Raw genomic sequence first — 22,959 nt, forward strand, 5'->3', positions numbered from 1 at the left:
CTAGAGATATACATCCCCCACATTTAAAATGGGGGTAAGTCGAAAGCTGTGAGAACACAAAACTCGGGGTTTTCAGCAAAAAACGGCACCAAACTTTAGCATAGAAAACACTTTCTATTTCTAAAGTGGGTTGTTGCATGTCTCCAGCCCCCTCAAATTTATTGTTGCTTTAACTTGAGAAAAGTGAGCACGGAACTGGGGATATAAACTGACATATAAAAGACTTTCAATTTCCAAAGTGGTAGGTTCATCCCGCACCTCCAAATTTATTCTTGTTATAACTTGAGAACGACAAGAGCACAAAACTTGGGGTTTTCAGAGTAAAAGGGTTAAAAAAAACTTTGGCATAGAAAAGATTTTCAATTTCTAAAATAGTGGCTGGAGAGATTGGTACCCCATATTTAATAGAGAGAGAACTCGAAAATGGCAAGAGAACAAAACTAGGAGTTTTCAGCACAAAACTAGTACAAAAATTTTGCACAGAATGAACTTTCAACTTCCAAAGTCTCCAGCCCTCCCAAATTATTCTTACTATAACTTGAGAACGGCGAGAGCACAAAACTTGGGGTTTTCGATACAAAAGGTAAAAAAATACCACAAGCCTTTGCCGTACAAAAGACTTTGAATTTCAAAATTGTGTGTTTGTAGGGGGAGGGAGGCTTGAGATATGGACTTCTAACTACGGGACCGCGGTGGATCAGTGGAATAGTATTCACCTCTGGTACTGAACCCCTGATTCAATCCATCTCATGCTTATTGCACTTTTGTGCTGCACAAAAACAATGTGTGTAGGTTTCTTTGGGGTTCTGCCCTTTCCTCCTATTTTCTTAATTCCACTTGTTTCTTTAATATCATTCGTTTTTCTCATTCCTTACCATCCCTTTTGCTTGTTGTTTATTGAAGTTAACGTCTCTTTTTTACAGTTAGACCATATGACACATGGGCGTACAGTTTAAGGGCTTCACTCACATCCTTCTCGTTTAAATCTATTCATGTTTATTATAATACTGACAACCCGAAATATTTAATCGTGAGTTTGAAATGAAAATTAAAAAGAAACGGAACGCTGTGGTAGGTTCCAAGCAAACTGGTATCGAAAATAACTTTCAGATTAATTATTTAACTTGCATTTATGAGAAATACATCACGGAAGCAGTGACTGGGATAACAAGTCCGCAGTCGCTGCAGTGCAAGACGGCCGTGATGTTTTGTACCCCTTCCTCAAAGTTGTAAAACCAGATTCGTACAGGGTTAGCTTGTTTATTTTCGGGGTTGTACTGACACTGCATAGAAAAACTTAATATCAAACTAAAGTGAAAAATACATTTCATAGTCAATTTGTGCTACTTGGCTCTGAATGTTTCAATAGAACTAGAGTCCTGCTTTTCTTGAATAATTATTTCGCCATAGCATATACAACGAGGTTTAATACCATCGATAGTTGTAGGTCCTCCATGTCGTTGAAATTAGAAAGTATAATAGATGCGATAAATTATTTGGAAGCTGGATTATTTGTGTAAATTTCAAGTTATTACAAAAATTTCCTTATGTTCTTTATATGTTCTTTTATGTTCTTTAAATAATATTCGAACATTGTTTTGAAAAGCATACTAAGTTTTACAAGTCTTGCTTTTTGTTTCTTTGGTGTGCATGATCAATTTTTAGGATGGGATAAACGAAAGTTCAAAGTTCATGAGATTTATTCATTTATTTATTTATTTTTGTAAAAATTTTCAAAACAATGTTCGAATATTATTTAAGGAACATAAAAGAACATATAAAGAACGGGTCTAGGAAAATTCGGTGTAGGAAAATTCGGTGTAAGAAAACTCGGTGTAGGAAAATTCGGTGTACAGAAAATTCGGTGTACGGAAAACTCGGTGTGGGGAAATTTTGGTGTACGGTAGATTCGGTGTAATACATATTGAATATTACTACTTACAATAATTTACGACATTTCATATTGTGAAAACGAAAACCATATAATGTAACGAATAAAATGTTATTACCTATTTCAAGAAAAGCAAATTTATTTTTCTGCCTTGAGTCCAATACCTCTTGCATGTCTTTTGCGGGGTATTACTATAAACTACTTTTCATCACACAATGAAGCTGACACTTTTTGTCAGAAATAAAACAATTACAACTATAAGTTCAGAGAATAGTTATAGGAACAACTAAAAACACCTTTCCTATATAGTACATCATAGAACATATACAAGGTGATTCTTTTAAAACTCTCGGATTTCATTTGGGGGTCTAGATTTTCTAACTGAAGTCCGATTTTCATGCGGTTTGTGGCAAATGATCAAGAAACGTTGGAAGATTTATGGAACTATGCTTACTGGTTTACATTCATTTGGGGTAATATAGGCCGCGCCTCTAGAAAAGCAGCAAATATTCGCCACTGTACCGAATTGGAATTAGGTGAGGTGCGGTATGGAGATTTGAGTTTCTTCGTTAGATGGTAACCTCGCGACGGTCAATAAGAAACAGGAAACTGGGCCTTCGTATTGAGAATTATGCTGTGCTACTGTACCAATATGATCAGGACGCAGTTACAATAATGTACTCTTTGGAGCAACGTGATTTTATCGTTAAAAAGATTTTAGAGGCCGGGATCTGTTGTTGCTACGCAAAGGGCAGCTACACGCAACTTTGCCTCACGTTCTGCCCCAAACAGGAACATAATATGGTCGCTAGTGAATAAATTGCAGGAAACAGGATCTCTTCTGAGTAAGGCAGGGAAGCATCGGACACCGCTGGCGGATGTTGTTGGACATAAAACTTAAAGATTTCATTTCATTTCACTAACACTTAATTTGTATTCTCACTAACACTTAATTTGTATTCTTCAATTTCGCTTCAAATATCCAATATCTCATTCGAACTGTAACGTACAATGACGAATATTTGCTGTTTTTCTTGCGGCCTGTTCGATATTACCCCGGATGAATTTAAACAAGTAAACATAGTCCCATAAACCTCCCATTCTCCCTTGATAATTTGCAACAAACCGCATGAAAACCGGACTTTAGTTGGAAATTCTAGAGCCCAATGAATCCGGGAGTATCACTCTGCATATACATATGTAAGATGCAAAAATATATTGATCAAAAAAGTCTTAGTGGAAAGGGCAATATAAAGCAGGATGGTTTTATCATATAATATTTGTACAAATAGTTTAATTCTCCTCCAATGAGACACTTTAGTTTGTTTGCCTTAAGGTAAACAAGTACTGCAACCCTATTGACTCCTTGTTGACTTCTCCTCCAATCAGGCGTAGATACTTTAGTTGAGGCATTTATTTTTACACCTTTGAGTAACATAAATAAACTATGTCGTTTTTGAAGAATTTAAATTTAAATATTTATTTATAAAATATACATAAAATCGTCAGAACATTTTTGAAAAATCTACAATTTTCAACTTTACCCGTCTAGTAACCTACTTTTTTTTTTTTTTTTTTTTTTTGAAATATAAAATTCTAGGAGACATCCTCCAAAACAGCATAAAAACTTAAGTTTTAAATGAAATGTCGATTGGTATCGATGATCGCTTCGCTAAATCACACAAACGGACATCAATAAACAAATTTCTCGTCATGTAAGGGCCATGAAATGCTAAAATCCGTCGAAATCTAGAATTCAAATTATTTCACGATCACAATTTTTCAAAATTTGGTATAGCAGACAGTAAAAGTACGTTCTACACAAAGTTTGAACTTAAAACTAATACGCTCATTTATGCTCAAAGTCAAGTTTTTAATAAATACTACTGTCTACTACAACGAATCTTTCTTTACGCCGAACATTCCCCACACCGAGTTTTCCGTACACCGAATTTTCTGTACACTGAATTTTCACGGCATCAGCCATCAAAAATTTTACACATAGTTATATTTGTCACCGCCTATGTGAACAGTTCCACTGGTGATTTCTTGATTATTCTCAGGACCTGTGTGAATAGTTCCCTAATAATGTTGGTAAATTGGTATAAAGTTTATCATCAAAAAATCATGAACATTTTCTAAACTATGTTACAAATGGTTGTTGAGCCTGTAATTCTTTCAACTTCTTTTAGAGAATCGTCCAATTTAGAGGAGTTCGGATTAGGGATGGTATAGAGACGAGACCGCAGTGTAGGGCTTGTCTCGTTTGACAAATAATGGCCTCGATCCTGATCTCGTCTCGATAAACGCTTGTCTCGATTTAGAATGGCAAGTCTTGATTTCGTCTCGGAATAAGTAGTGTGAAATAAAAAATGTGAAAGTAGTATCATCTTACAGACTGTCGTTTCATCTTTCTTATTTTTAGCCTTCATTCTTGAATTAGAATTATTGAATGGTGTGTCCATTCGTAGCTAAGTTGCAATGCTCGTGCTTCGTATGCGTGTTTGCGGATTCAATCATTAGTACGTATATCAAGCCTTGGATAAAACTCGAATTGTGATCCACAGTTCACTTTAAACAACATATCTTGTCTCATATAACCTCAATATTTGTTATATAGTGAAACTCTAATCAATCAACTTCAATACTATAGCTTATTTTCTTCCTGCTGAATCAGGGTTATTCAACATTCCTACCAGATAATGCCGTCGATAGTAGCAAGAATGTATTTAAACGATAGGATATTTAAATTTTACAATTTCGTATTTATTATCCATTAATTCTTCTTTGACTGCCATGTTAAACAAAGAAAATCACGTTCATTATCTTAACAAATAGATATTTTACTAATACAATATTTGTTTCAAATGGATGAAATCCTTAATTACCTTTCACAACACCAACTTTAATTGACACTTTATAACACGAGCTTATTGCAACCTTAGGATGCGCTTATTCTCCATTATATTATAGTTACACATTAAGCTGTAGGTCCGCGTCTCATATAGCCTTGGTGCAGAACGGGACACTAAACTCAAATCCAACAATCATCTTGTATTATCTATGGTCTCGGGTTGTGTCACCAAACACGAGATTCAAACTCAGATATCTCTCCTAGTTCAGATTTCACTTTCTGTTTCTTATACAAGCTCATAAGACTGTGATATATTATATAGGTATACAACCTTTTTTTTTCACCTAACAGTATGAATAGTTCCAAATTATCGTACACTTCCGTGTTTGTAGTCGAGCAAATCGAAACTGCTAGAATGTTTTATATATATAATAACGAGAAAAAAACATAATTATGCAAAATGGAAAAAGAAAAATAATAAATCTCCGAATAGTACCTACCATCACTGAATTAAACTTTAAGAAAACACTGGCGTAACAGCCTTTATGGGACCATGGCTTGAAAGCTGTTTTACGGCACTCATGCCTTTGGAGTGATGTGTGGTCAGCACATCGCCCCCCCTCGCCGTTAATGCTGGATTACTAGACGGGAGTTCACCGGGATTCAAGTTTCGCCTATTCAAGATTCGCCTAATACCTCCTAGCTATGCAAACGTCAATCAAAGCGATGACACAGTTAATTTTCTTACTAGGCAAAAGTTGATTTTTTAAAGCACTTCGTTTAGCTCACATACGTTGGTAGTCCTGCACCTTATTAATAGTTATCTTTTTTTCTTGAAAGTATTTTCACGTTCTTATTAAATAGTCCAGTATGTAGCGGAAAATTTTGACAAACCCAGCGCAAATTGGTAGCCTAACGAAACTTGCAGGATAGTTTCCTTTTATCAAGTATAGTAATATCCTGAAAGTTCCCGAACATTCCTCTTGAGCTACATCCAATGTTGCTGCCATATTCAATTTGGCCGACACTGTGTATAGAAAAATAATGTTTTCCTTGATTTCTTAGCTTAGGTTCAATTATACGGTCTTGGTACTTGTAACAAAATATTTTTGTGAATAAAATTACGTTTCTTTCGTATATTCATCTCTATAGGTCAGGTAGATATAAATCTAGAAATGAAGGAGTAGGCTTGTATCGCTTAATGTTGTGCCTGTGTTTCTGTCAAGCGTATTTTTCTGATTTCTTTGCTTGTTTATACAAATAATATTTATACAAGTAAAAAAATAGAGAAAGAAAATATGTGAACATGCTAGAATTACACTTGACATATACAAAATATGATGCATTTGAGAACAATAGGGCATTATACGGAAGTTTCTGTAATCTTATTTAGCAAAATAATCTGTAGAGAAAACGTTATTTAAGCAAAATTCAGTTTTTTATAAGTGATAGAAATAATTTATGGTACATAAAAGACCAAAAAAAAAGTCAATCCCTGGCACGGTACACTGTTGGGACATAAACGATACAGTTGGGCGTAAATAAGGGCCCCGCAGGTCCCGCATTGCAAGGGGGGGGGGGCGAAGCCATCACGGGGCCACAAATCGTAATGTAGGACGTAGAGAAGGGACCCCATTCCACGTTGTCTGCTGGGTGGCCCCCAAGCCCTTAGTTACACCACTGCATGCCTGAGTGAAACAATCTCGAACATAAACAATAGGCCCAAGTACATGAGAGTTTTACATTTGCAATACACGAGCTTTGAAAAAAAAATGGTGCTGCTATTTCCAAACAACGAACTAGGTAGCGTTCTCCATTTTCTCTTCCGATCCTCAATACTTGAATATGTTGCTCCCCCATATCAATTACTTGAATATGTTGCTCCAGCAAAGTTAGCTCCTCATGGTACACTTTCTATACGTACCCTCTGCTCACATTTGCTCTTAAGAGTAAAACTGAGGAGTAAGTGACTGGTGTGAAATAAGTCTTCTGTATGTGAAATATCGACAGAAAGCCAGTGCGTCATCCCATGGGATGCATAAAAGTATAATTGGAAACGTTATCCCACTTTTACTAGTTCTTCAGAATTCGTGGTAGAATTATTGAATATACTCATAACCTGTTACAATTAACTGTCTATCTCTTGAGTAGTTTCAGAGGTTTTCTTCCCTTTTTGGAACAGAGACAAAGCCATGTTACATCCTGAAAATTCATGTAAAAATATCATCACATCATCCATGTTTCCTCCTGTATTTTCACGTATTTAAACATTTTGACTGATTGATCAAATCTGCTTTCTTTATGAAAAATCAGAAAAATACGCTTGAGAAAAAAAAAAAAGATACAAGATTAAACGACACAACCCTTTCCTTCATTTGTAACTTTATATCTACCTAACCTACAGAGATTGTATCAAGCGAGAAGAAATTTGTTTACAAAATATTTTGTTATAAGTTTCAAAATCGTATAATTGAACGAAAGGTAAGAAATCAAGGAAACATGGATATTCTATAGACTGCGGCGATCACATGAGATATGGCAGCCATATTGGGTGAATCTTAAGTGAATATCTGATCACTTTTAGGATATGTCTATACTTGATGGGAAGAATCTGTCCCATAAGTTTTATTGTTACTATTTTTTTTTTCGGTTCAGACCCCTGCATACTGCACTAAAACAGTTTGCACTTAATTAAAAATTTACACTTTTAATGGTGATGCTCGATGTCAAGCGTATGCTATCTATACCGTAATTGTGCTTATACTGATCTTTGGTGCTTTGTTTAATTTTATTTCATGAATTATGCAAACTCTCGTCGAATTTGTGACTTCATTTTATATTTTCTGTAATGCATTTTGTAACTTCATGTAATATTTTCATATCTTGGAGTCAAACATATAATATCTAGTCATATAGTGTAATTGCGCTTATACTGTTTTAATGTGTACTTTTTATTTTTATTTTTTTTAAATTTAGAAACTACAAATTTCTTAAATTGTGTCATTTCTTGTCAGTACTACCAACATAATTTCACATTAGGCAATCTTGAATTCAAGATTCGCTTACACTTTCTCTTGAGTTAACATCTGCAAATTTCATTGCCTGAGGTTATTAGACGAATCTTGAATGGCCGAATGTTGAAGTCACCGAGTTCAATACTTTCATTCAAGTAGTTCCCCAATTGTCCTCAAGACGCTGGGTGTATACCGAAATGTCGATACCATGTAATGAGTACGCATGGTCACTCGGGCCAGATCCGGTACAATTTAACTTCGCTGATCTCACTAGGACATTGCCGACTAAATTAAACATTAACAACTTTGCTTTCCAGTTAACATTATTTAGCTTTACTTTACATTGGTATCTACGTAAAATAGAAATTTCTTTTTATTCCACGCACGCAAGCGCTTGTAATAAACAACAAAAAATTTTAAATGTATCTTTCTGTGGACAATTCCTTAATTTTGTAACTAGAGGCGGATCCAAGTTGAATATTGGGGGGGGGGCAGTCGTTCGAGCTCAAAACAAGGTCATAATAGATTGCAAAAAAGAAAGAAGAAAGAAAAAACGAAAAGTCAAACAATTTTAGAAAAGGGAATGGACTCTTCTGTAGAATTAATAAGAACAAAAACACCAGCGGTACAAAAAGTGCAGCCAAGTTCGTCAGCCTCAAAAAGTGTTGAGATGAGGATGGATGAGCCAAGTTCCTTACCACTGCATCTGAAACGAACACTGGAACTTGGCGCGAGATGTCTAACATATTCGAATACATTAAGATATCTGTTCCTAGTTTCACGGCCGGGACATTTCAACCATAAGGCTAATGGTGACCCCCAAATCCACCACACTCACAAACACCATCCGTAAGGCTCGTTAACATCATTTACCTTGACACTTCGTGAAGGAATATAAGTTTTCCTTGTCTGAGTTTCGAACCACCAATCTTACTGCAGTATACTGTATATGTGCCTTAGCGCCTTAGCGAAGTTGATATTCTTAAGGTTGGTGGTGGTCCCAAACCCACCACGCCCACCACCACTATCCCTAAGGTTCCTCAGCATCATTTTCCTTGACACCTCGCGCCAAGTTCCAGTGTTCGTTTCGGATGCAGGGCCAAGGAACTTGGTTCATCCATCCTCATCTCAACACTTTTTGAGGCTGACGAACTTGGCTGCACTTTTTGTACCTCTGGTGTTTTTGTTCATATTTCACTTCTTTTTGTAATTCACCATGTCAATATCGTTTATCTTAATCGTGGTATATTATTGGATTTAAATTTAAAATTGTACATTTTTAAAGGAGTCATAATGTGTCACATGCAACATTAGTTCCCAAGGGCTCTCCCACCGGAAATCGAACCCAGGACGCCGTACAAGAAAGGCGCACATGCTAGCCACTAGAACAGCGGAGAGGATTTATTCTATTAAATATCTGTCAGTGAGTTATGTCCAAACGTGATTCTAATTCATTTACCCGAACTACAAAATCACGATCGCTAACATCTCATTTTTCATTACCTAAATACGAAGAGTATCAACAGGGCCCAAAACCCTTAATGCTGAATCCTCGCTGCTACATCACTAGACATGGCTGGTGTTTCAATATATTTAATTGTTCTCTGCCATTCCACATTGCGAAATTACGGAGTTCATTACATGACGCGCATGTTGCGCAGTTTCATACTGCTTCGGGTTTTCCTTCCAATGATATACACCTTTCAAATAGCTTGTAATCTTAATAATATTTGCCACCAACATATCCAACTGTATATAAAACTACATGAACTGACATAAATTAAAGAGGTGCTTCTGGTTGACGTGGAAAGTTGAAATGATGAAGGGGGATGAAGAATTTCCCCATGTTATTTAAATGGGTCTTTTTTGGACCTATAATCTCATGTTTTAGGAACTTGGAATTGGAATAAGAACTTGAAATTCAGTATGCTTCTACGTTTTCGTTAGTATTACCTAAGTAATCAGTGAAGATAAACAATTCCAACTTTAGAGTGGTTTTATGAGGAACTGAAAAACCATTTCCATGTTATTTATATTGGACATCTTCTACACCCCAAAATGTTTATTCACTTCCGGCAGGATTAGAATGATGAAATTTGGCACGATTGTAGCCTCCCGCGACTAACCTACAGGAAAATTGCTAAAAGTGATTTTTTTTTTTTTTTTTTTTTTTAGTTTTTAAGGAATCTAAAGGGAGATGAAGGAAACCCCATGTTATTTAAATAGGCGTTTTCCTGGGATACAAAATCTTATGTTTTAGATAGTTGAAATAGAAAAAGAAATTTGAAATTCGGTAGAATTGTGAGCTTAAGAGGTGTGAGGAAGTAGGCCGAGCAAAGGCGGACGCGTGGGGGCGACCCTCAGGTGGGCAAATTCAGGAAATATGAAGAGCAAAGGCACGAAATTCACTGTTGATGAAAAGACTGATACGTAAGAGATTCGCACACTGTTCACAGATAGAGACAAAGCATCAAGAACATTTTTACATAATGACTGTGGTAACCATAATACAACTCGTGGTACCAATATATTTACGAAATCGGTTATATTTTGTTGCTAGTCTCACATAAACTCGAACAATTAAATTTATCATTTCTTCGGAAACTTCATTAATTATAAATATCCTCACTTCTACAATCTCTTACTTATCAATTTAATTTCAATATCTATTTAATACAAATGACTGCAATAAAGGGAAAATCTTCACCGAAAAAAGAAAAACAATATTGGCTCCCTTGTCTGGGTTTCCAACCACGAAATTTACGGAAGTATGTACGTGTCTTAGCCCACGTTTTTAAAAGTTAACTGATGCACAGAATATGCCTCATTAACTTGCTTAACTACTTATTACTAGCTTTCACTTTTTTACTCGCACACTGATAAAAAAATGTACGTAGGTACATAGGTTACATAGGTAGGTATGTGGTGTACGTAGGTTACATATGTAAATCCTGCAGTTTTTGGACTTAACGTACACTAAACGTATAACTGAAAAAGTATATTTTAAACATACTTTCCGTATAAGTGTTCCGAATAAACGTACTTTCCGCACAAAGGAAAGAACTATGTAGACAGTCAGGATCTCACATACAGATGGCCGTTTGTAACTTATAGTTGACGTACGTAATGTATGGAAGGCTGTTAGATGTCAGACATCCTGTAATGCCACTGAGTAACATCTACGCGGGAAAGAGGCCAGTACGTATGTAGCATATGGATAACGTATGTTAATTATTGATTTCTATAGTTAACATAAGGATCCCGTATACTTGTACAATATACCGATGTCCGGATAACGGATTTTTCTCGGTGACCGTAGCTCGTTTTTCTATTAATCTAGAACGACAGGGACACGAACACAGAAACATCGAGGAGAGTTAAAATTCCAAAGGCTCTTCTACCGGGAATCGAATTCGGGACCCCATACTCCAAAGGCGCACGTGATAGACAGCGAGGAGGGCACCAACTCGACTACTCAGACGATTGACAACATTATCACAATGCACGTGATGTGTTTAATAACGGAATCGTTCCCGATTTCTGATTTAAGGACAATTTTTTTTTTTCAATGAAAAATTTTCCATAGCAAATTCCTCAAATTTCATTCTCAAGCCGTTACAGGGTACCTTCATAGAGTTTCGCATCTTTTTCTCATTAAGAAGTACCTAATGGACAGTTTTTGGCCCATAAAAATTTCCATAGTACATTACTTAAATTTGGAACCTTTTACTTAGATAAGTCATTATATAAGGTAGGTACCATTATGCTGAGTTTCAAATCTCTATCTCATTTGGAAGCACCTAATCAATGATGAGTGAGTAAATGAACCGATCTCTGTTTGAGTAAGGACAGTTTTTCTCCTATAGAAAATCCATAGCACATTCCTTAAATTTCGGACATTTTTCATATTCAAGCTATTACTGTATAAGCTACCTTTGTGTAGACATTCACATCTTTATCTCATTGGAAAGTATCTAATGGCTACGGACAATTTTTCACCCATAAAAAAAAAATCCCATAACAAATTCCTCACATTTCGGACTTATCACACTCAAGTCATTATAAGGTACCTTTATGCAGAGTTTTACATCTCTATCTCATTGGAAACTAGCAACTCAATGTGATGAGTGAATGAATGAACCGATTTCTACTTTGCTAAGGACAGTTTTCATGCATGAAAAATTTCCCATAGCACACTCCTCACATTACGGATCTTTTTCACACTCTAGTCATTATAAAGTACCTTTAAGAAGAGCTTCACATCTCTATCTCATTGAGAAGCACGTAGTCAATTTGATGAATGAGAGGACGAACCTATATATGTTTGGCTAAGGACAGTCTCTAGCCCATAAAAAAATCCCATAACACATTCCTCACATTTCCAACTTTTTCTGTACTCGAGTCATTATAGGGTGCTTCTATGCAAAGTTTCACGTTTCTATCTCATTGGGAAGTACCTTATCAATTTGATGAGTGAGTGAGTGAAACGATTTCTTGCTTAGCTAAGGACAGTTTTTTGCCCATGTAAAATTTCCCATAGCACATTCATCAGATTTCGGACTTTTTCTATACTCAGGTCATTATAAGGTACCTTTGTGCTAAGTTTCACGTCTCTGTCTCATTGGGAAGTACCTAATCAATTTGATGAGTGAGTCAGTGAGTCAGTGAGCCTGAAAACTGCATATTTTAGGGGTCCAGTGCTCGAATATGGTTGAAGGTAGGAATGTGAGATTTGGTATATGATCACATCTTTCGGATATCTCCTTAAATTCTAAATTTCATGTTTCTTCCCGTCACTAGAATCGGTTTTACAGAGCCTCGAAATCGGCGATTTTACCCAAATCTCTAGTTGTGTATAATATGCTTACGGCAGTGCAGGCCAGTTTTCATTTTCTTCGCGTAACTTGGCTGCCATGCACTGCCATGCATGTTGACTTGTTTAAACGTTGATACGGATGGATTACTAATAATAATAATAATAATAATAATAATAATAATAATAATAATAATAATAATAATAATAATAATAATAATAATAATAATAATAATAATAATAATAATAATAATAATAATAATAATAAACAGTAGTAGCAGTAGAATAAGAATAATAATAAGAATACGAATTCTTCTTGAATCATGAACTTTAATTTCTATTCATACTCTAGTTATATTACTTCCTTCTTTGTATTTTCAATTGCACTTGCATGTAAAATGCCAGAACCATTACGTTTATTGACTTTCTGTACTGTCAAAGTCCTAAGGAATATTGGCATACACTTGCGGACAAATGGGTTTATAGCTTACTGTTTACCACCTACATTTTCGAAAGTGGGCATTTTCTGAGCAAGAATTCCAATGCAAGTAATTTATTGAGATGTATTGATTCATTTAACTTCTGCAATTGAAGACTTACTTATTTTAGGTTTTATTCTATAATTATAATACAATGTTTTAAAAAAAATCAAGAGCTACAACTTTGTAATGGGTTTTATTTTTTTAAAATCCTATTCTTGGTTGCGATCGCCCCCGATCGCTATCCTGGATCCGCCCCTGTGTTTGTTTTACAAAATTAGATTTCGAGATTTTTAGGGAACATGCTCTTTGAGTACTAAAAATGACTTAAAAGGAATAATGTATAATATTTGGAATATATATTTGTGATGAGTGGAGAGCTAACTTCAGGAAGTTACAATTAATAGGGATCAGGTCCCTGTATTTCACCCCCTACAGTCCCCGCTCTGTTCTAGTGGTTAACGAGCGTGATGTAAGAGGCTCCGAGTTCGATTCTTGATCAGCTTTAAAATTTGAACTTATTAACGTAGATCTGATTCGATCTTGAGGTATGGATTCACTTATACGGAAACCTCGGTGGCTCAGTGATAGAGCACCTATCTACTTCTTAGGATATGTGGCCCCTGCTTCGGTCCTGGTTCTCGCCAAGGATAAAAACTATGTGCACGGGTTTTCTCGAAGACCTTCCATTACCTCCTGCTTTTTATATCGCCAAGATTTTACCATCACTTGTTTGTTTCATTCGCTACCATCTCCTTCAGCCTTGGACCATAATTGTGTGGCACTAAACTCAGAGATTTCATTTTCAAGCAGTGATTATTTCAGAGAGTGTCAGGGAGCCCCTTGGAGCAATTGAATTCCTCCTGGGCATGTTAAATGTGGATTTCCCACCATTTCAACAATATTACTTTTCACACCTAATCTAAAACCATTACTGTTTTCAAGCAACGTATAGCTTCGGTACTAGAAAGAGGCCATAAATAAACTTCTCATTTATTCATTGGTAAATCCTTTGGTAAAGATGATGCTGAAATTATAACAAAGCAAAGTTTTTATAAAATGCATTAAAAAGAAGAAACTATTTTTGAGAAGATAAAATGAAGAAATTAAAAACATTGAGTGCGGTTTTCTCGAATATCAGGGAAGTAGTTTAGTTTATAAAAACATTTAATCTCGCAAATGCTTTTAGTGTTAATTTCATTTCTTTAATTTACCACCACAAAAACTATTGTCTCCCAAAATTATTGTTTTCAAAATTTCTTGATGTTATTAACTATATTATTTGAATATCACTCATTCTAGCTTTGGAACTTCTTGTATAAATTAAAAAACAAAGTCTAACCAAAGCAATTTACCGAAACTGTAATGCTATTATTTATTAGTTAATGCATGCTTTGGTCAGAATTTGTCTTTTAATTTAAACTATATTATTATTATTATTATTATTATTATTATTATTATTATTATTATTAGTAGTAGTAGTAGTAGTAGTAGTAGTAGTAGTAGTAGTAGTAGTAGTAGTAGTAGTAGTAGTATCTCCATAGCTAAGAGATTAACGTACGCGTCTGTGGCGTGGGGTACCTGGGTTCGATTCCCAGTAGGAGCTCATGTGTTTCGGATTCCACGATAATCAGTACGTCCACTTTTCATACAGCTTTGCTGCTGAAACGGACGTTAAACTCAAAATCAACTCAACTCACTAATAATAATAATAATAATAATAATAATAATAATAATAATAATAATAATAATAATAATAATAATAATAATAATAATAATAATAATAATAATAATAATAAACGACACAATGTAAGGAGTGAAAGGCAAGAAACCATATAAAAACTGCATGCGATCATATGAAGTCGGAACCTCTCCTTTCAGTGTAATTACCAGTGAGACACTAAACCATAAATAAAACAGTAATATGATGGTCTTATTGATGGTGTTCCTGAAAATATGGGATATATTGTAGAGTGGTGTTACACTGGATTATTTAATTATCATTGAGTAACATGTATTTCTTATTCTATATACATGTATTGTAGTTGTTTATTATAATATTTCAAATGATGTGTGTCTTTTAGTCCAGGGCTTCTACATATTTTCTCAGCTTTAAATATGTTTGTGTAGAGCACAGCCTATACAATTGTTATTGAAATCTGTAACCAGTCTTTCTTGTTCGCTTTACTGCTTTATAACCAGCGGAAGAAAACAGCTATAAAGGAACTTCAGGTGTCAATCAACTATTGAGCTGCTGCGTGACGCACGTGGGGAGGACTCCTCCTCTACATATTTCCCCCTTCTCAATGCTGTTTGCTATGAGCGAACGGTGGTGTGACTTTCTCCGAAGCAATTGTTATGGCAATGATGTTCTATCTGAAATGTTGGTAGACACTGTTTTTGTCAATTTTCCATCCTAATTTCTGTGAACTGTTTAAACAGAATAGTTTATGAAATGAGAAATGCTTGAGAGGAGGCGTTTTAAAGAGTACGCTCACAGTTGCCGACATTTTCTTACATATTCTGTTGAGAGTTGGATACCTGGAAATAACCAAAAATCGTCCCGAAAAAACCCCTTGACCATAAAAAATATCGTCATATCGATCAACGTTATTTCTATCTAATTACTGACACGTCTCGGGAAAACGTTTCTTATGCTACTTAGATTGAATTATGTCAGATTCATTGCAATAAGATGTAAAATATTGTTGTTATTTTAAAAAAATCCAAATTATTGGAAACATTTCGTCCCGTTTAAACCCCTCAAAATTATAGATATGTATAAATATGTTATTTATTAAAATCAATTAACGAAACTTTCTATAACAATGTTTCTCACAGTCCTTTACCACTCTCAACAAAATTTATTCGAAAATATAAACTTTTTTGTCCTTCGACTTTTTCGCCTCACAGAAAGATGCCTTGGTGGTATGTAATGAACAAAATACATTTTGTTTCTTAAAAAACAACAAAATATTTATTTGTGAATAGATAATAGGGTCGATAAAGCTTTTTATACTTATTTCTTTGTAAAACGGTGACATCAAAAGTCATTTTTGCATAAATAGTGATATTTTAGGAAATATATCATGACATTCCGAAAACTAAATTAGAACAGAACGTGTTGATGGCAATAGCATATTCATAGTTTTATTGCTTCACGCATTTCTTCAGATCAAGATTTAGTCAATATAGTATAGAGAGGAGCAAATAAATCAAAGTTAGAAAATATAGAATGTATCTATTGTTTCGTCCTTTTTAGACCCCTAGCAGCTAAAGATAGATAGATAGATAGATAGATAGATAGATAGATAGATAGATAGATAGATAGATAGATAGATAGATAGATAGATAGATAGATGTGTGTGTGTGTGTATGTGCGTGCGTGTAAAAGTTAAGTTGTTCATTAGAATTTGACATTTCATTCGCACGTTTCAGGAGAAACGACAGGCCATATATCTAGAAAGACAAAAGGTTTGTTATATTCCAGATCATTTGTTACTCATCGGTGTCAATATTGATGACAGTTTGTATGCCATTAAACAACTGATTCATGTACGCTTTTACACTCTTTTAATGGACAATCAACTGACCAGAATTTAATGACCGAAAGTCTATGTATATGTATATATACATAATGACAAAGTATAGTGTTTCTCTTTTATATATTTATCTTAAAGAGAAACAAAAAAATAGTTGTCAGTACATTTTTAAAACAGCAACAACAAAAAATGAAGTTAAAATTATAATATCTATCAAATAATATGGTATTGTACTCATAGTTTATTAATAGCATGGAAATTCCTCCGGTTGACCCTACTATTGTTAATACCGTCAATGCAGATATTAGGAATTTTTGTGGCAAAGACCAAGTGAAGCAGTCAGGTGCAAAACTACACAAGTCCACTTCTGACGGAAAATTAATTAAGACCGAAATAGTATTCCTTATAATACCATGCATTAGTTCCGCTGCAAACCAACATACATTCCCATTAGGAATTTCTTAGAATCTGATGAAGATATTTAAAGCAGTTTTCAAAACAAAACCATTACTGGACTGAAAGAAAATCGATTTTCTCAAATCTGTGTTCGTTAAACTTACGTAGTTTTGCATCTGACTTTTTTAAACTATGAAGAAACTAAAAACTATATTACAATTAATTAGTAATATATGTATTTATTACCTTATAATAATTCATTGTATTTTTCCGATCAGGATAATAAAAGTTGGTTCGTAAGAAAGGAAATATCAGAATAAAAGTAAAATAAGTGCAATATACAAACTAATAGGTATACACTGAGAAAAATCCGTTCTCCGGACAGCGGTATGTTGTACAAATATACGGAATCTTCTTGTTTACTACAGAAACGAGTATGGAGCATACGTTATCCATATAATACATACGCACTGCACCTAGATGTTACATCATGCTGTTACAGTATGTCTGACGTCTAACAGTTTTCCGTATAGCACATGCATTTATATATACACGTCTATTTGTATGTAAGATCCAGATCACCTATATTGTTTCATACAGAAAGTACGTATAGATGCAGCACTTATACTGAAAGTATTATAAAAATGCTTTTTCAGTTATACGTCTGCTGTGCGTTAAGTCCAAAAGCTACAGGAATTAGGCATGTAACCTACCTTTCTAAGTACTCCACCTACAATTGTTTCTCAGTGTGTATGCAATTGAATTAGAGAAAAATGCTATATGGTATATCACGATTACGGTTATCATTTCGAAAACGAACAAATCTAAATTAACACCGTAGATTGTATTACGTCATTTTAATCAGACATTTTCTTGCGAGTTAAATGGTATACTTACTTTTAAGGAATTAAATTTAACAAAAATTCTTCATATGTATGTTATTTATCATTTACAAATGTGTTTGTCCGTCCGAAAGACGACAAGTGCTCAAAAACTAATTGATGGAACACCATCAATTTTAGCCAGTATTTACAGGGTCAAAAATTAGGAATCGGGTTCCATGGTAAAAGTTATATTATTTACCAGATACGCTAGAAATTAACAAATTCTGGTTTTAACGTTGATTACTGTAGAATCAAACGACAATAGATAGCGAGAAACGATTTTCTGTAATCCATTAACTATCTCAAAAATACATTTCATTTTCATTCTTAACTCACTACTAAAAGTAGATGTGTTAAAAAAAATCACCTATAACTTCCTTCAATATTGATCTACATAGAGCGAAACAATGAGAGATAGGAAGAAGCGTTTCTTTTAAATAATTTTGCGTTCTTAGAATAGTTCAGTTGAGTTGATTTTAGTTTACCGTCCCTTTCAGCAGCGAGGCTATATGAGACGTGGAACTACTGATTAACGTGGAATCCGAACCACATAAGATCCCGCCGGAATCGAACCCGGGTCTCCCACGCCAAAGCCGCGTACGCTAACCGGTTAGCTACGAGAGAGCTCTATTCTAAAAATTGATACAATATTTCATGAAATGAAATCAAATGTTTGTTTTACGTCCCACGCTTATGGCAGTTAGGCTAAAGCAGACGGTGATGATGAGAAATGAATGAAATGGTGGAATGAAGAAAGTGGGAGGAAACGGGAGAACCCGGAGAAAGCAACGAGCACGGTGTTTGTCCACCACAAAGTCCACACAGCGCGAGCTGAGATCGAACGACGGACCTAAAGCACCGGAGGTGATTGCTCTACCACTTAGCCACCGCGAACTCCCAGTAGTAGCAGCAATAGACCTTAGTAGTTGTTGTAGTACTAACAATAATAATAGTATTAATAATAGTAGTAATAACGTGTAATTTCTAAATATGTGTTGAGCTTTATGTAACAAACTAGTACTGAGCTTATCACGAAATAAAAGCGCAACAATACACTCCAACACCTACTGAACACATATAATACGCTCGTATATCATACGAGTACATTGGGTTTCCATACACTGAATAAGCATATGATGATCATCTGCTGATCGAGTATCATAAACAACTATGGTATAGACAGGAATATTGAAGAGTGTATACCGAGTATATCTCCAATATTTTTGAAATGAAATCTTTCAGTTTTACGTCCCATGGTTGTGCCGTATAGTTTAAAGGAGAACGAATGAAATGATGGAATGAATCAAGTGCGAAGAAACGGGAGAACTCAAAGAAAACCAACACATAACAGTCTTTGTCCACCCCAAAGATCACTTGAAGCAGACTGGAATAGAACCAGATACCCCATGCACCAGACATTAACGTTCCATCACTGGGCAACGCGTGCCTTTTACTTAATAGTCCAGCATACACTCACCATAAATTTACGAAAGAAAAAAAAAAGAGCGTATATGGGGCTATAAAAACGCATTAATTTTTGATAACATTCGAACGTATACATACCAGAAAATCCAGGACTACATCGCTGATTATACATATAGTTTTAACCGCCGTCGTTGTTAAAATTTCTTTATTCTAATGTGATGAACGAATGTGTAAATAACTACTGACATTATATTAATGAACACTAATAACCTAAATATCCTAACATCATTGATGAATCTAGAAGCAAATTGAATATCTCAAATGCCGTAATCCTTTTATTTTAACAATGTCCTGTACATTGTATATTAATTGCTATTCTGCAGAAAACGTTTCTTTTCAGTATCTTATCAAATTAATTTTGTCCTTTTTAAACGAAATTACGAATTTCAATGAACCTAATTTATGTCTTTTATTCCAAATAAGACGGTTATTGAACGCGAATTATTAGAAAAAAGGTTCTTCAAATAAGATGTGGCGGAACGGGAAAATCCCGAGAAAACCCACGAACACATTTTATATCACCGCAAAATCAGATGGGCTGTGATTAGACCGGGAGGTCTCTACCATTGAGGAACATGCCCCAAATTTCATCTTTTTCCATTTATCTGCAAAACATAACATTTGTTTTTTTTTTTCAAATGTTACTAATATATAGAACTATTTCTTCATTAGTACTACATGTTTAAAAACTAGCCAATCATTGTGACGGGTACAAATGATCTCTCTTCTGAAATCCTCATTATTGCCCCTTCAATCCATTAATTATCATAGCTAAATCTATAGACAAGTAAAATGACCAATTGGATTGTCCCTAATACATGTCTATAGAGAGAGGGGCAAAGAAAGAATATGTCGGCAAGATGTTATATAAGACATATTTTCTACATCTTTTACCGAGATCCTGTCCTCATTAAGTCCTCCGAGAATCGAATCCGAAAAATCTTTATTCTATGAGACCATTACGGAGCTTTGTCTATGATTGATATCAAATTCAACGAAAATAACGGAAGTCGATTTGATTTATATTATATATCAAATTCAACGAAAAAAACGGAACTCCATTTGTTTTATATTATATATCAAATTCAACGAAAATAAGGGAAGTCGATTTGATTTATATTAGCTATTTATGAAACGATAATACTCTAAATAATACGATAAAGTTACAGTTACAGTACGAAACGTCGGTTGGAGAAGTAGAGATATACGTCTCTCGAGATTTCTAAATAAATAAAGCAAATATTACGTATGAACTTCTGCTGTGTGAAAATGGAGGTATGTAACTGTACACAAACACATATACATTCGAACTTATTTCCCTTTCTGTAAATTCTGTGTCAAACTGGAGCTTTGCGCACATTCTCTCTCACATATACTATCCCTTTATTATGTATCTTGTCTCCCACAGGAACTAACCCATTCTTTTCAGCAACTTCCAAAGAGTCCTGTTCACCCATTATTATCCCGGGGCTACATTTATCTATGCAGTTGTAAAGGTAGCATTCCTTTCCAACGTTGTGTTAATTCATCCTTTGGGATTCAACTGTTCACAGCCAAAAGCAGGAAGCGGATAGGTTTATATTATATATCCTTTTCTCTCTCTTCTTTGTTAGCCTCTCTCTGTCTCTCTGATTTCAAGAGCGTAGTGACTCATATTCACTAAACACAACGGAGACAGACAGAGAGAGAGAGAGAGAGAGAGAGAGAGAGAGAGAGAGAAACAATAATAAATGCTAAATCATCTGAGACAGTGAAAATCTAGACGGTGGTTTGCGTTCGATCCCGTAGAAGTGCCTCTTACCACAACACGTAAATATATATCTACCTACAGAGTATATTTTCTCACTCGAAAAACCAAACTTTCGCTTCGTTTGAGGAGGTCATTAGGTAGTAGCAATTTGGAACTTTGCACAACGTTATTCATCAATAACGAACCTAGTTTGTTATGTTTCAGTGTCAGAATCTCTGTTGCTAACGGATACTTTTCCAGGTTGCTGCAAACTCTACATAACGAAATTTCACTTCAATTACCTATTCTCTATTGGTTTTCACTTTGTTTAGTCCATTTCGTTACATAGCGATCTAAATAAGAGCTATCATAATTGGATGGTTATAGAGTAGCATCGCGGCTTTTTTTTTTTTTTGCATCGAGGCTATATGAGACTTGGACACACAGTTTAAATTGGTATTCGAACCAAAGTTAAATAGGGTCTGTCCGTAAAGTTATGAGACAGGCCGCTGCGCACCGTTCCAGTCTCCTGAACCAAAGTTATGCAGGGTCAGTCCGTAAAGTAATGAGACTGGCCGCTGTGCGCCGTTCCAGTCTCCAGCAGCGCGCTCTCCGGCAGGGAATTTGTGGCTGGAAATCTAATCTAAGCAACACACCGGGCAGCAGTCGCGTGCAAGCTCTGACGTAGTGAAAATTGCGAGCAGCAAAAAAGTTGTTTTGCGTTTTTGTCACGGCAGAGGCCTGCGCTACGCAATTACAGGTCGAAATCCAGGAGATTTTTTTTTTTTTTTTTACTTTGGCCACATTTTTATCGAACCCACTTTTTGAAGGTCCCTGGATCGATCCATGTCTTCAATGGTCCCTTCTCCGTCCTCTTGCTGAAGCACTGGAAAACCTAGGCCTTTGACAGGAAGTTCTTTGTAAATGTTCTTGATCAGGGCAAAAGTCTAGGAAAAAACGGTTTTGCTGAGATGAAAGCAAAATTTAATCGTTAAGCGCTGCTCCAGTGAGCGCTCCATTTCTCACGTTCTTTGCAGTGACAAAAACTTAAAACAGCTTTCTCGCCACGAATGATCCTTACTGCGTCAGAGCTCGGACACGACTGCCGCCCAGTGCGTTGCTTGGCGTAGACCTCCACTACCACAAAACGCCCCTCCTTAGGGGATACTGCTGGGACTGTAGCCCCGCGCTGCCGCCAGTCTCATTACTTTATGCACAAACCATGTAAGTTTAAACTTCAAATCACTCTCAAAGGGAATTGAAACCTTGTGCACGAAACGGTGTACGAGTTAGGCACTACACTCGCCGGGCTGTCTAAGACACAGTCATAGACCTAGTAAGTTGTTGAAGACATACGACACGCTATTTAGTTTTATACAAAGTACTTGAGTGCTGGTAGTTGAGTGTTATTGCTGTTTCTTAGTGATTTTAACCTCCTTTCCCACCACCGAGCATATACTAAACAACGAATCTGTGTAGTGTGTTCAACGATGTTGAACCAGTTTTTTAGTTGGAATTAGCTCCGGGATTTATATTAGAGTGGTTCGAACATCTCAGCTCATTTTTAAAGTTGTTGTTTAACTCTGTACTGAATCTTTGCTGTCACTAACGGCATTACTGAATAAAGAAGAAAGAAGAATGTTTCTAGTTATTTACTTTCCCCGCTGTTTAAAAGAGTCAGTGAATGTCTACTATCTACTTCGATACAGGGGTAAAAGTGGATCTGAAAAGGTAGGGGGACTGTAGCGGCATGACGTCACTCCATTCCCCCTGCCTATCTTTGCTGATTGTAATTTTTTAGGATCTGGGGTGACACCGTACATAATTTTTTCGAGGTGGGAGGACGGCGACCCCCGCGTTCCCCCTCACTTA

The sequence above is a fragment of the Thermobia domestica genome, chromosome 7, assembly GCF_964235325.1.
Source record: "Thermobia domestica chromosome 7, izTheDome1.hap1.1, whole genome shotgun sequence".
Classification (NCBI taxonomy): domain Eukaryota; kingdom Metazoa; phylum Arthropoda; class Insecta; order Zygentoma; family Lepismatidae; genus Thermobia; species Thermobia domestica.